Below are 12189 nucleotides of genomic sequence, written 5' to 3' on the forward strand. Positions count from 1 at the left end.
AGGGAAGTGCAGGTATGAATCCCTTCCTGGTTCTGCCTGAAGCTCTCACTGCTCTTTTCACAGGTTGGAATTTTTGGAATCTGAAGAGAGGAGTTTTGTTCATCCATGTGAAATTTCCTCCTGTGCCCCAAATGTATCAGCCACAGCCTGAGCACCCTTTCTGTCCAGACTCTGCAGTCCAGCGCGTCTGTTCCCCACAGCTGTGCTCAGCAAGCGTCCTCCGGGCTCCTCCAGAGTTCAAATGGCTGATAAAAGCACTGGGCAGGACGCAAAGGAGCCTGGAGCCTGGACGGCCTGATAACTGGCTTCACTTTGATGTTCTCCAAGTTCAGAATGGGCCAGGCCTCCTCTGCTGGCGTTACACGCTTGTTTATTTTTGTCACTGTGTAGGTTTTGGTGATTTCTCCTTCCCAAGGGGGACAGCTATCATTATTGCTGTCATTACCCTATTGGAAATGTTGCTAAATGTGCTCTCCTGCTCCATTCGATCCCTCCTTCTAAAGGGCCCGAGGAAGACCACCCACGACGGGCAAACCTTTCCTCCATTTAATTTTAGTCTCAGGATGTACGTTTGCAATTTCATCACACACAAAAAATGAGGCTGGCCTTTTGCACCCCAGGCCTGTGTGCCTCCCTCCCTGATGAGGCGGATTAAAGAATTGCCCAAATGTCTCCAAGACTGTGCGACTTCCTAAGGGAGTACTATGGAACAGTTTCGCAAGAGGATGCACAGGACCGTCCTTCTAAGCTACGTTCCAAATGGGTTAGATCAGAAAAGACGCCGCTAAGCCATGTTCTTCTCATAAATACCAGTACATTCCTCAGAGGGCGCCGGAAGAGCCACATGATTTCTCTGGAGATGAGAACGCAGATGTAGACTGATTCAGTGCTTTGGGGGCACACCTACAAAGACCACACATTCTTCTAAGACACGCTTTTGTTGTTCCTTCATATGTGGCCTCCGAGCATGGAATGTTTAAGTGTTGTGTTTTTTCTTTTTCTTTTTTTTTTTTTTTTGAAACGGAGCCTCGCTTTGTTGCCGGGCTGGAGTGCGGTGGTGCAATCTCAGCTCACTGCAACCTCCGCCTCCCGGGTTCAAGTGATTCTCCTGTCTCAGCTTCCCAAGTAGCTGAGACTACAGGTGCGTGCAACCACACCTGGCTATTTTTTTGTATTTTTAGTAGAGGCGGGGATGGTCTCAATCTCCTGACCTCACGATCTGCCTGCCTCGGCCTCCCAAAGTGCTGGGATCACAGACGTGAGCCATCGTGGCCGGCCATATTGTTGTTTTTCTTTCTTTTCTTTCTCACTTTTTCTTTTTTCTCTAGATTTTTTAAGTTCAAGTCTAAGATACACACACACACACACACTCTCACACTCTCACACACACTGACACACTCAGGCACATGCTGTCAGTACTTTCCCTTCCCTGACTTTCAGAGTTTTCCCCCTGCCTGGTCTTTTGGGAAATGTTGCAACAGGGTTTCACCATAATGAGATTCAACTGTGCGACGTGGCCCCGGAATCTCTTCTGGTTTCCATGACCCAACTTCAGTTTTGCCTGCCTCCTTCACACTCTCACTCTGACCTTTTTCAGCTTTCTTTCTTTCGTCCTTCAGATTGGTAGTACATTTCTTCCTAGAGAAGATAACTGTCCAATCTATGTTCAGTTAGAAAATTAGGAGACAGGAATAAACCTGCGTGTCTAGCCCTTAAACCCACAATTTACAAGAAAATGGTCTAGTCGAAGGAACAGCAGTTGAAATGAATTCAGACGTATAAAAAGATACTCTGTCCCATTTATGGAAGAAAACATGAATCCCAGCCACAATGAGACAGTTTCCTCAATACCTCAGAGCTGACCACGCACTCTGCCCATGGCACCACCCCGGGGGGCCGGCTGCCTTGCGCTGGTACGGGACTAGCAGACGTCAGCATGTGTGCTGGAGCGGGCGGTGGCATCGGTGCTCTCACTCTTTGCTAGCTGGAGTGGGATCCAGCACAACCTCTTTGGAAAGACATTTGGTGATACTATCAAAACGAAAAATGCATTTACTCTTGGACTCAGCCACTCCACTTCTGGGAATTCATCTCACATTACAGTGTGCACGCACTCTCAGAAGCATGCACGAGCTTATTAAGTCATTGCAGCATTGTTTTCGGTAGCAAACGTTTGGAGATAAACTAGATGCTTGTGCATAGGGGATGGGTCAAATAAATTATGGTGTAACCATCCGATGCAAAGTGCTGCGGCTATTAGAAGAGGCAGATGCAAAATCTGCACCTGGAGCCATTGGCGTGTCACATGGCCGAGTGGAGACCCTCGCGTTATGGAAGGTTGTGTGCACCAGCACCTCACCATGGATGAGCTGAGTGAAGCTGGGCAAGGGCTTTAACTGTTCTCTCTGGCCCCACTTTCCTCCTTTGTAAAATGGGGGCAGTAACAGCATCCATGCCACAGGGCTGTTGGAGCGATTTCATACATCAATGTATGTTAAACAGGACAGTGGTGCTTGGCAGGGAATAAGTGCTGTATAATCATTAGTTATCATGATCACTGAAAATACATCATACGTGTGTTGAAATAGGCATAGAGTATCCCTGGACTGACACCTCAGAGTCACAGGTACCAAGGATCGCCATTGTTAGAGAACCTGAAAGACTGACAGACCGGATGAGGTGGAGGAAGACTTACATTTAACTTGTGTCTTTTGAATTTCCATCAAGTGTCTGCATTCTGAATTTCTGAACATGTTAATGAAAATTAGCGACATGAAGAAATTAGCAACATGAAGAATTGTACAGGGAGCATCGACATACCTATCATCTAGTTTCTGTGATTGCCATGTTGCTCTACTTGGTTTATCACACGTCTATCCCTCCGTCCATCCATCTGTCCCTCAGGACCTTCTGACGCATTTCAAAGTAAGCTGCAGATCTCAGAGCCCCTCCTCCGAAGCACTTCTGTATGTCAGTCATTAGCTAGAATTTAGTATTTGTTTATGGACCTTCCTTTTTAGGTAAAATGTATGTTGAGTCAAAGGCAGATCTGTAGTGCAGTGTTTGATGGTTTTGATAATGAACTGTCTATCCAAAAATTCAATTATCAACAAATGAAATGTGGATGCCTTTATACATCAGAGACAAAGGGAAAGAAACTGAGACAAACCGAAAGACTGTTCTGAACTCACTGAGAATGAAAAAAAAGCATCATGAGTCAATGTGATAACTTATCAGGTGGAGAAGGATTTACAAGTGATAAAGATTTTTACAGACAAGCCGAAGTCATGCGCTGTTTCTATTCCTGGAGGACAGTCTCCTTCTGGAAGCTTCGCAGCTAGCTTCTCAGGCAGGAGGCATGGTGGCTAAAGTTGGGGCTGCTTGCCTCCCCCTGCAGGGATTTGAATCCCAGTCCCCCTCTCATGAGCCGTGCTGGCTTGAACAAGTTACTTAGCTTTCTGAGCCTTTGCTTCTTCATCTGGGAGGGTTGCTGCTTCCTGCTACTCGGCTTTGTGGGGAGGATTTTGTGAGCTAAAATACACAGCATGTTTAGAACACCTGGCACCTTGTGCTCCTTAAACGCTGTCTCTTGCTATTAATCACACGCCTCCCTATCTTTGCTTTAAAAATAAGATTGAATAGAAAAAAGCCAAGCAAGCAAGGTTAAGAGCTTTTCATCCTTAAGGAAAAAACTTCATCTCTCCCTGCAGCTTCTCTGTCCTCCCCACTCTGCAAAAATCCAGGGAAATGAATCAGCCTGCAGCCTCTCGCTTTTTCTAATTCTTTGATTACTACATGATTGCAGCATCCACTCAGTCTGGGGCTAAAAAATTGAAAGAAAACAAAAATTCTTGAGCCATTTCCAGATACTGAATCTGACACCACTGTTCCTCTCTCAGTTTTGGCAAAACCTACAAAATGAGTGACCAAGAAGGATAAACAAGTTTAGGTAAACACTCTATCGACTGATTCATGATTTAAGTACATCAGTTAGCATTTAGCTTCATTTACCATCGTGTTTTAATGTCATTAAGAATGTAACTTCTTAGAAAAACTAAGAGAGTCTGTTTTTAGCCCAGACATGCAATTAAGGGAATTAGTAACGTGATACATCATCCTCAGGAACTCTGATATAGTAAGAAATCTCGTGCAACCCTTTATAAAGACGTTCTTACAACTGATGCCAGAGTTCATGAAGCCTCAATCTGAGGGCAGCATGGAGCAGAAAAAAAAATAAAGAAAGAATAGAAAGAAAGAAAAAGAAGGAAATCACTGTCTTGTGCTGAACAGCAGTAAGGAAGGGTCTGCAATTGTGTGCAGATATTAAATAGTATAAATTCAGGGTCTATTTCAGAGAACTAAGTCGCTTTTCTGTCTGGAACACAACTGTGCTCAAGCCTCTCTGGCTCCATCTTTGCAGAGGTTCATGTGTGTGAAACTGGGCTGGAGTTGGGAAAACAGAGAAAGGATTTGTTCTTTCTTTCTTTCTTTCTTTCTTTCTTTCTTTTTTTTTTGAGACGGAGTCTCACTCTGTCACCCCGGCTGGAGTGCAATGGCACTATCTCGGCCCACTGCAACCTCTGCCTCCCAGGTTCAAGCGATTCTCCTGCCTCAGCCTCCTGAGTAGCTAGAATTACAGGCACATGCCACCATGCCAAGCTAATTTTTGTATTTTTCTTTTTCTTTCTTTCTTTTTTTTTTTTTTTTAGTAGAGACAAGGTTTCAACATCTTGGCCAGGCTGGTCTTGAACTCCTGACCTTGTGATCCACCCCCCTCAACCTCCCAAAGTGCTGGGATTACAGGCGTGAGCCACCGCGCCCGGCAGGACTTGTTTTTTCTTTCCTTTTAGGGATTTTGACAGAGAATTTCTTTTCTGACAAGCTTTGGGGGTTTAGTTACAAATTTTGGAAGCTTGGGATCCCCTAACTCAGGGCTTCTCCACCTGGGCACTGCCAATGGAGAATCTGGGGCTGTCCTGTGCACCAAATGTTGGGCAGCACCCTGGGCTCTACCCACCAGATGCCAGTAGCACCCCCCCTCGTGGTGATGGCAAAAATGTCGCCAGACCTTGTCTCCAGACACCACTGAATGCCCCTGCAGGCAAAGTCACCCTTTAGTGAGAACCACAGCTCTAGATGAATCTGTTTGTTATGTAAATGAGGAAACTGAGGTTCAGAGAGAGTAAGCTAGGGTGATACCCAGGAGCAAAGTACAGGGGAGGAGGTGGCATGGAGCAGTGGCACATCGGGTGTGGGGACCAAAGCCCAGACCCTCCACTCTGTTTCTGGGCAATCAGGGTTGTGATTCTCAGTCTCCCTGAGGAGCCTGCCCTTTTGGAGCCAACCAGGAGGGTCCCAGGCCCTGCCCTGGGGGAAGGAAAAGGATTCAGTGACTTGCTGCATGTGGGACACCTTCAGCACACCGTGCACATTGTCTGGGGTGGGTACATGGTGGGCACACAACAAACATGACCTATTTCTAGAGAAGACTCTGAACAGAAAGCCCTGGGGAGGGGCTCTTGAAGGCACTGATTTGAGTCCAATGTCTATGTTCAAGGCCTTCCTTTGGTCTAGCCAGGAGAGACTGGGCAAACTTTTCAAGTGTTCCACCCCTCAGTTCCTCATTCTAAAATGGGGGTGTCCGTCACAGTAGTGCCTCTCTCATGGTTCTCCTTCGGGAGACTCAAACAAAATAATGCACTTAAAACTCACAGCTCAGTGCTCTATACATGGTCAGGGTCAATATATTTAGCTATTATGACTGTTGCTGTTGCCACTGATGTTGCTGTTGTTGTTGATGGTGCTCGTGGCGTTGGTGTGTTAGTGTTGTTGGTATTATTGGTGTGCTGGTAGTGATGGTGGTGGTGTTCTATTGTTGGTAGTGAATAGTGTTGGTGTGGTGTTGGTGCTGACAGTGACGTTGTTGGTATGGTTGCTGGTAGTGATAGTGTTGGTGTGTCGTTGCTGTTTGTGGCAATAATGTTATTGGTGTTGATGATAGCAATGTCGGTGCCAGTGATGTTACTGGTAGTGATAGTGCTGTTGGTGTTGGTGATGGTGTTGTATTAGTGTTGATGATGGCAGTGATGGTGATGTTTGTATATTGATGTTGGCATTGTTGTTGCTGGTAGTGATAGTGTTGTTGTGTTGGTGGTGATGGTATTGCTATTGGTGTTGATAATGGCAATGTTGGTGATGTTGATGTTAGTATTATTTATGTCGATATTAGTAGTGATAATGTTGGTGTTGGTGTTGATAATGGTGTTGTTATTGGTGTTGTTCATGTTGCTGGTGTTAGTGGTGATGGTGTTGTTATTGGTGTTGATGTTATTGGTGATGCTGTTATTGGTGTTGATGATGTTGGTGTTGTTATTGGTGTTGATTATGTTATTGCTGCTGTTGATGATGTTGTTGGTGTTGACAATGTTGGCGTTGGTGGTGATGGTGTTGTTATTGGTGTTGATGTTGGTGTTGTTATTGGTGGTGGTGTTGTTGGCGTTGGTGGTAATGGTGTTATTGGTGTTGATGTTGGTGGTGTTATTGGTGTTATGTTGTTGGTGTTGGTGGTGCTATTGGTGTTGATGTTATTGGTGTCGATATTGGCATTGGTGGTGATGGTGTTGGTGGTGATGGTGGTGGTATTATTGGTGTTGGTGATGGTGTTGTTATTGATGTTGATGGTGGTGATGCTGTTGTTATTGGTGTTGATGGTGGTGATGGTGTTGTTATTGGTGTTGGTGTTATTGGTGTTGTTGATGATGTTGGCATTGGTGGTGATGGTGTTATTGGTGATGATGATAGTGGTGGTCTTGTTATTGGTGTTGATGATGTTGCTGGTGTTTGTGATGGTGGTGTTATTGGTGTTGATGATATTGTTGGTGTTGTTATTGGTGTTGATAATGTTGTTGGCATTGGTGGTGATGGTGTTATTGGTATTGATGATGATGATGGTGTTATTGATATTGGTGTTGATGTTGATGTTGTTATTGGTGTTGATGTTGGCATTGGTGGTGATGGTGTTGCTGGTGATGGTGTTATTGATGATGTTGATGTTGGTGATGGTGTTATTGGCGTTGATGATGATGGTGGTGGTGATGGTGTTGTTATTGGTGTCGGTGTTATTGATGATGATGATGATGTTGTTGGTGTCAGTGGTGATATTGCTATTGATGTTGATGATGATGTTGTTATTGGTGGTGGTGGTGGTGGTAAGGATAAGAGGGAGAGGAGGGGAATGCAGACCTGATCCTAGTGGCCAATTACATTTGAAGGTGGCTCAGCCTCTGCTCTGACCAAGGGTCACTCCCTTTCATCCTCTCTGACCTTTAGAGCTTACAGCACCCCACCTCATTCCTACTACTTGCCTCTCTCTTCTTAAAGCCCTCCCTGGACCTTCCTGCCCTCAGCTTTCCTTTAGCCTCTGAATCCCTGAGTGGTCAGAGTCTCTCATGCAACTGCACATCACCTCTTTTTTCTCTTACTTCATTCTTGTTGGCAGTGGCATCTCAGAGTGCCAGCCAGAACAGACACAGGGGCCTTGACGCAGGTGATAGAATGACCTTAACTCAGTCTTTTAACTTTTTTGCATCTCGGTTTCCTCACCTGTGAAGAAGGGTGAAAAGGAGACCTTCTCCATGGGGCTGAGAGACAAGAATTCCTACTTGGAGCAAGTCTGTCATCTTAGTTGTTTGTAACCTCAACTCCCAGGACCCAGCATCATATGGAGTACACAGCAAGGGCCCAATAAGTGTTGGACATAAAGAATATAAAAGAATTACATGCTGAGTCTGTATCTCTGGGTGGTCTGTTCATTTCTTTCTAGAGACAGAGAACAAGAGAGAGAGGTAGTTGTGTGGATTTTATGTGAATACAGCAAAGATTACTTTCCATGAGGAGATGAAGGTCATCCACCCACCCACCACCACCCATCCACCTGTTCATCCATCCATCCATCCATCCATCCATCCATTCATTGAAATCATATTCCCATTAGCTGTCAGGCACTGGCTGGTCTAGCTTTGAGGATGCAGCAGTGTTTTAGCACCTCCTATCTCAGAACGAAGCTTGGCCCAGAGGAGACCCTGTGGCATGTTTGTTGGATGAAAGAATAATGCTTCTTCTGGGACCATAATGAAATGATTTTTTTTTTGGATGAATAATTCTTTGACTTTCACCAAATGAATGGATTGGTGAAAGAGTAAGTGGTGTTTGGATAGACTAGTTACAGGAATCCAAGCCCATCGTCATCTCAGGCCTCTGATGTCTTGGCCCTCTGGCTCTGTCTGTGATTCCTTGGCACTTTTCAGTACTAGCCAGGCTCTCCTGGGGCTGGTGGGTTGAGAGGTGTCTTCCCAGGGCACATGGTGCTAGTCCGTGATTGGGGAATGTACTCTTTCTACACCTTGTGGGCCCTTCTCCAAAGGACCACTCCCCAAGGGGCCCCTTGTCTACAAGTTGCTTCCTCTTCTCCAGCAGAACCAGTTGGTTTCCAGCTCACCTCCTGGCCGTTAGTGCAGAGCAGTGCTTTGGTGATCTGGGACAACCACTCAGTATTCCACTTCCTTCTCCGTGAGGTAATCTCCAGTCATCGGAAGAAACAGTAAGATGAAAAGCTGACCACACTGTAATGCTCATTAGCACAAAAACCCACAGCAGCACTTGATATTTGGGGGAAAGGCGAGGAGGGGAGGGAAGGGGTCCTGTGGACTATCCACCTATGGCCTGTGAACTCACTAAGTGCGTTGAAAGGGGGGCCTCATTTATTAAGTAGATGATGACCAATGCCACATCTGATGCCCAATTGGAATGAGCAGTGTCTAGGTTCCTTCCTGGTGTCCACCTGCATGTGCGATGGGGAAGGGATAGAAAGGGGTGGGCATACTCTATCTGTGGCGGGCGATCCAGCCTTGCCATCATGCCACCCTCTCTCATCACTCCTGTAGGAGCCCAGACTCCCTGCTTTCAAATCTCAGCTCCCTTACTGCTTAGCTGCAGGCAAATGAGGCCCAGATCTGGGGAGAGGGATCAGATCCAAGCTGTGTGCTTTGTCCATCTGATAATCGTGGGAACATATTTTGAGCACTTGATTTGGTCCAGCACCAGGTGAAGCACTTTGGATGGTTGACTTACTTGCTCTTCCCAAAACCCCACAGAGTGGGCATCATCACCATTTTGTGTATTGAGCTCCCAAGGCTCAGCAAGATCCAAGCAGCTTGCCTGTCACACAGTAGGGCCAGGACTTCACCCTTGTCTGACCCTGAGCATCTCTGAGTAGTTGGAAGGGGCCTGTGTTGGAACAGGGGGTGGCCAGTGCTGTGGGGCTGAAGCTGATGGGCTCGTGAAGTGCTGCAGCCTCCCTGGGCCTGGGGTGGCTGGCCCAGCCACCTATCCTGCAATTGCAGATCTGGTGCGTGCTTGGGTCAGGGAGACCTCAGCCAGATGCCCTACATGCTGTGTCCTAGTGGGCTGCTGCTGCATGGATATATGTATTTTCCAGCAACTGACGCAGAGGCTGAATGAGAAAATATTCCTCCAACAGTCAAGAGGAGGGCAAGGAGTGCAGCTCACAGGAGCCTGAAATCTGGTTCTGCTGTCTTAAGGAATTCTGTGTCCCAGGCATTCTGAATTGGGATCCCCACTTGGGTGTGCTTAGCCATTGGCCCTTTGAGAGTGCATCCCAGCATCTGTGTCGCAGAGCCCAGACCTTCCCTGGCAGGCAGGAAACCCATCCTGACTTTGTGGGAGGAAGCCTGGCTCCCGGTGTCGGAAGGTGGAGTGAGGTGGAAGGACTTCAGTCGAACATACTATTATCTCTTTTCTTCTGCTTTTGTTTTTTCTTTTCATTTCCCCAATATCAACTCCAGAATGGAAGATAACTTCAAATCCCATTTTGTTGCATGGACTTTTTTTCTTGTTTTTTTCTTAGCAGAGACCAATTTTGGATGAATAACTTGTGACCGCAGAAACATGACACCAAAGCAACAGCGCTGGGTGGCAAATTTCTCCATTACCACAAATATCCTTTCTCCTCGAGGACCAGATTGGAAGCATTTGGGGTTGTTTGTGAGTCCCGTCCTCAATCAGCCAGAGGAGGGGCCTCAGGAGCTGCAGCATGCCCTTCCTACCCCCGCGCCCTCCTCCTGCCACCAGATGTGTGTTTTTTCTCTTTGTAGGGCTTTGGCTGCATCTCAACAGGTTATTTGGTCCTGGGTGTGAGATGCTTCTCCTTCTGTGGCCCAAGGGGTGCCGAGTGCAAAGCTGTGCCTATAACATGCTGACACCCTGAGTGAGAATGACTGTGGCTCCTGAGGAAGGAAGGACGGTTCTACATGCCTTCTGTGTCTGTTCTGTAGCCCTCGGTTTCCTCAGCATTTAGAGACTTGGATGCTGGCCCTGTCAAGATTTGGACCCACTTGGGAAGATAAAGGGATCCTGGTGTCGGGGACCACATTGTGCACCCTAGAGATGCTGCGTCTCTGCTGCTGTGTGTTGGTGATAAAGCTTTCGTGATTAGTGCATGGTGCTTTTCCTACTCCGGGGAGGATGTGCCCCCACTCACAGGAATTAGGGAACTTGGTTTGGGTGAGACTTGAATACTACCCTTAGCCTCTGATAACTTTTTATCCTCCTAACATTGTATTATAAAATATTTCAAACCTACAGAAAAATTATGCAAAAAGTACACATTTATCCATACCAAGATTCTGCAACTGTCAAGGTCCTGTGATTCTTGTATGATCTATAATCACACCTCCCTCCCTCCTTCTCTTTCCTTCCCTACCTTTCTTCCTCACTTCCCTCCTTCCCTCCCTCTGTATTAGTTCATTCTCAAACTGCCCAAGACTGGGTAATTTATAAAGAAAAGAGGTTTAATTGACTCACAGTTCCATATGGCTGGGAAGGCCTCAGGAAACTTACAGTCATGGTGGAAGGGGAAGCAGACAGCCTGACATGCTGGCAGGTGAAAAAGAGAAAGTGAAAGAGGAACTGTCAACACTTATAAAACCATCAGATCTCATGAGAACTCACTCATCAACATGAGAACACCCTGGGGGAAACTGCCCCCATGATCCAACCACCTCTCACCATATTCTTCCGTCCACACGTGGGGATTGAGGGCATTTCAATCTGAGATTTGGGCGGGGACACAGAGCTAAACCATATCACTTCCTCTCTCTATCCATCTTTCCTGCTATCTTATTGTTTTTAATAGATTTTACTTTTTAAGAAGACACTTAGATTTATAGAAAAATTGAGACAATAGTACAGAGAATCTCCATATACCTCACACCCAGCTTCCCTGGTTATTACCAACTTCTTACATTAGTCTAGTACATTTAACAAACCAATTATATTGACTACAATCAATTAATTGTAGTCAATATAATTGGTTTGTTAAATGTACTAGACTGCCCATTGCTCTTGATGCTAGGAATGCCACGCACAATCTCCACCATACAGGCTTTTGCGCCCTTTGAGGGTGAGACACTTGGCATAGATGTGGCCTTTTCTTTGAAACACCACACCCCCAGAAGGTGGGGCTCACAGCACAGGTGTAGCAGTGTGACAGTGACACCCGTGACACTGGGATGATGGCGTGGGGCCTGGCTCTGACATGTGCAGCAATGTCCTCAAATGAGGATCTGTGGATGTGCAGCCGTCCCAGGCTTCCTTCTCCCTCCTTCTCAGCCACAAGTCTCCTGCTGGAAGCTTCCTAATCCCGGGCCACTGCCCCTTTGTTCAAACATTTTTTTCTAATAACGAAGGAAGCAGCATCGTTAATCTGGGGACCTATTTCATTACTGCTGCAAATGTTTCTGTTTTATTGGCATGCCAAGAGATAAACCAGCACCGTGGAAGAGCCAGGGTGCTACTGGAAACTGCACCCTCCCCAGCCCCTCGGAGATTCCAGGCATGTGCCACGGCGTCTCCCCACGGCACGAAGGAAACTCTGGCCAAGGCTCCAAGCAGTCTTCTGGCGGACAGTTGATTACTAATAAAACTGGAGTCACGCAGCCCAAGACCACGAAGGGCTATCCAGTGGTTTCTGGGCTGGAGCAGATGTCCTTCTGGAAACTTCTTTGCACACAGAAGGCCAGAGACACCATTGCTGGACACATGTGACATCTCGTTTGCAAGCTAACTTTGGTTTCCTGAGCGTCCAAGTGCCAAAACCGCGTCCCTCTGAGG

Source organism: Saimiri boliviensis, chromosome 1, assembly GCF_048565385.1.
Source record: "Saimiri boliviensis isolate mSaiBol1 chromosome 1, mSaiBol1.pri, whole genome shotgun sequence".
NCBI lineage: Eukaryota > Metazoa > Chordata > Mammalia > Primates > Cebidae > Saimiri > Saimiri boliviensis.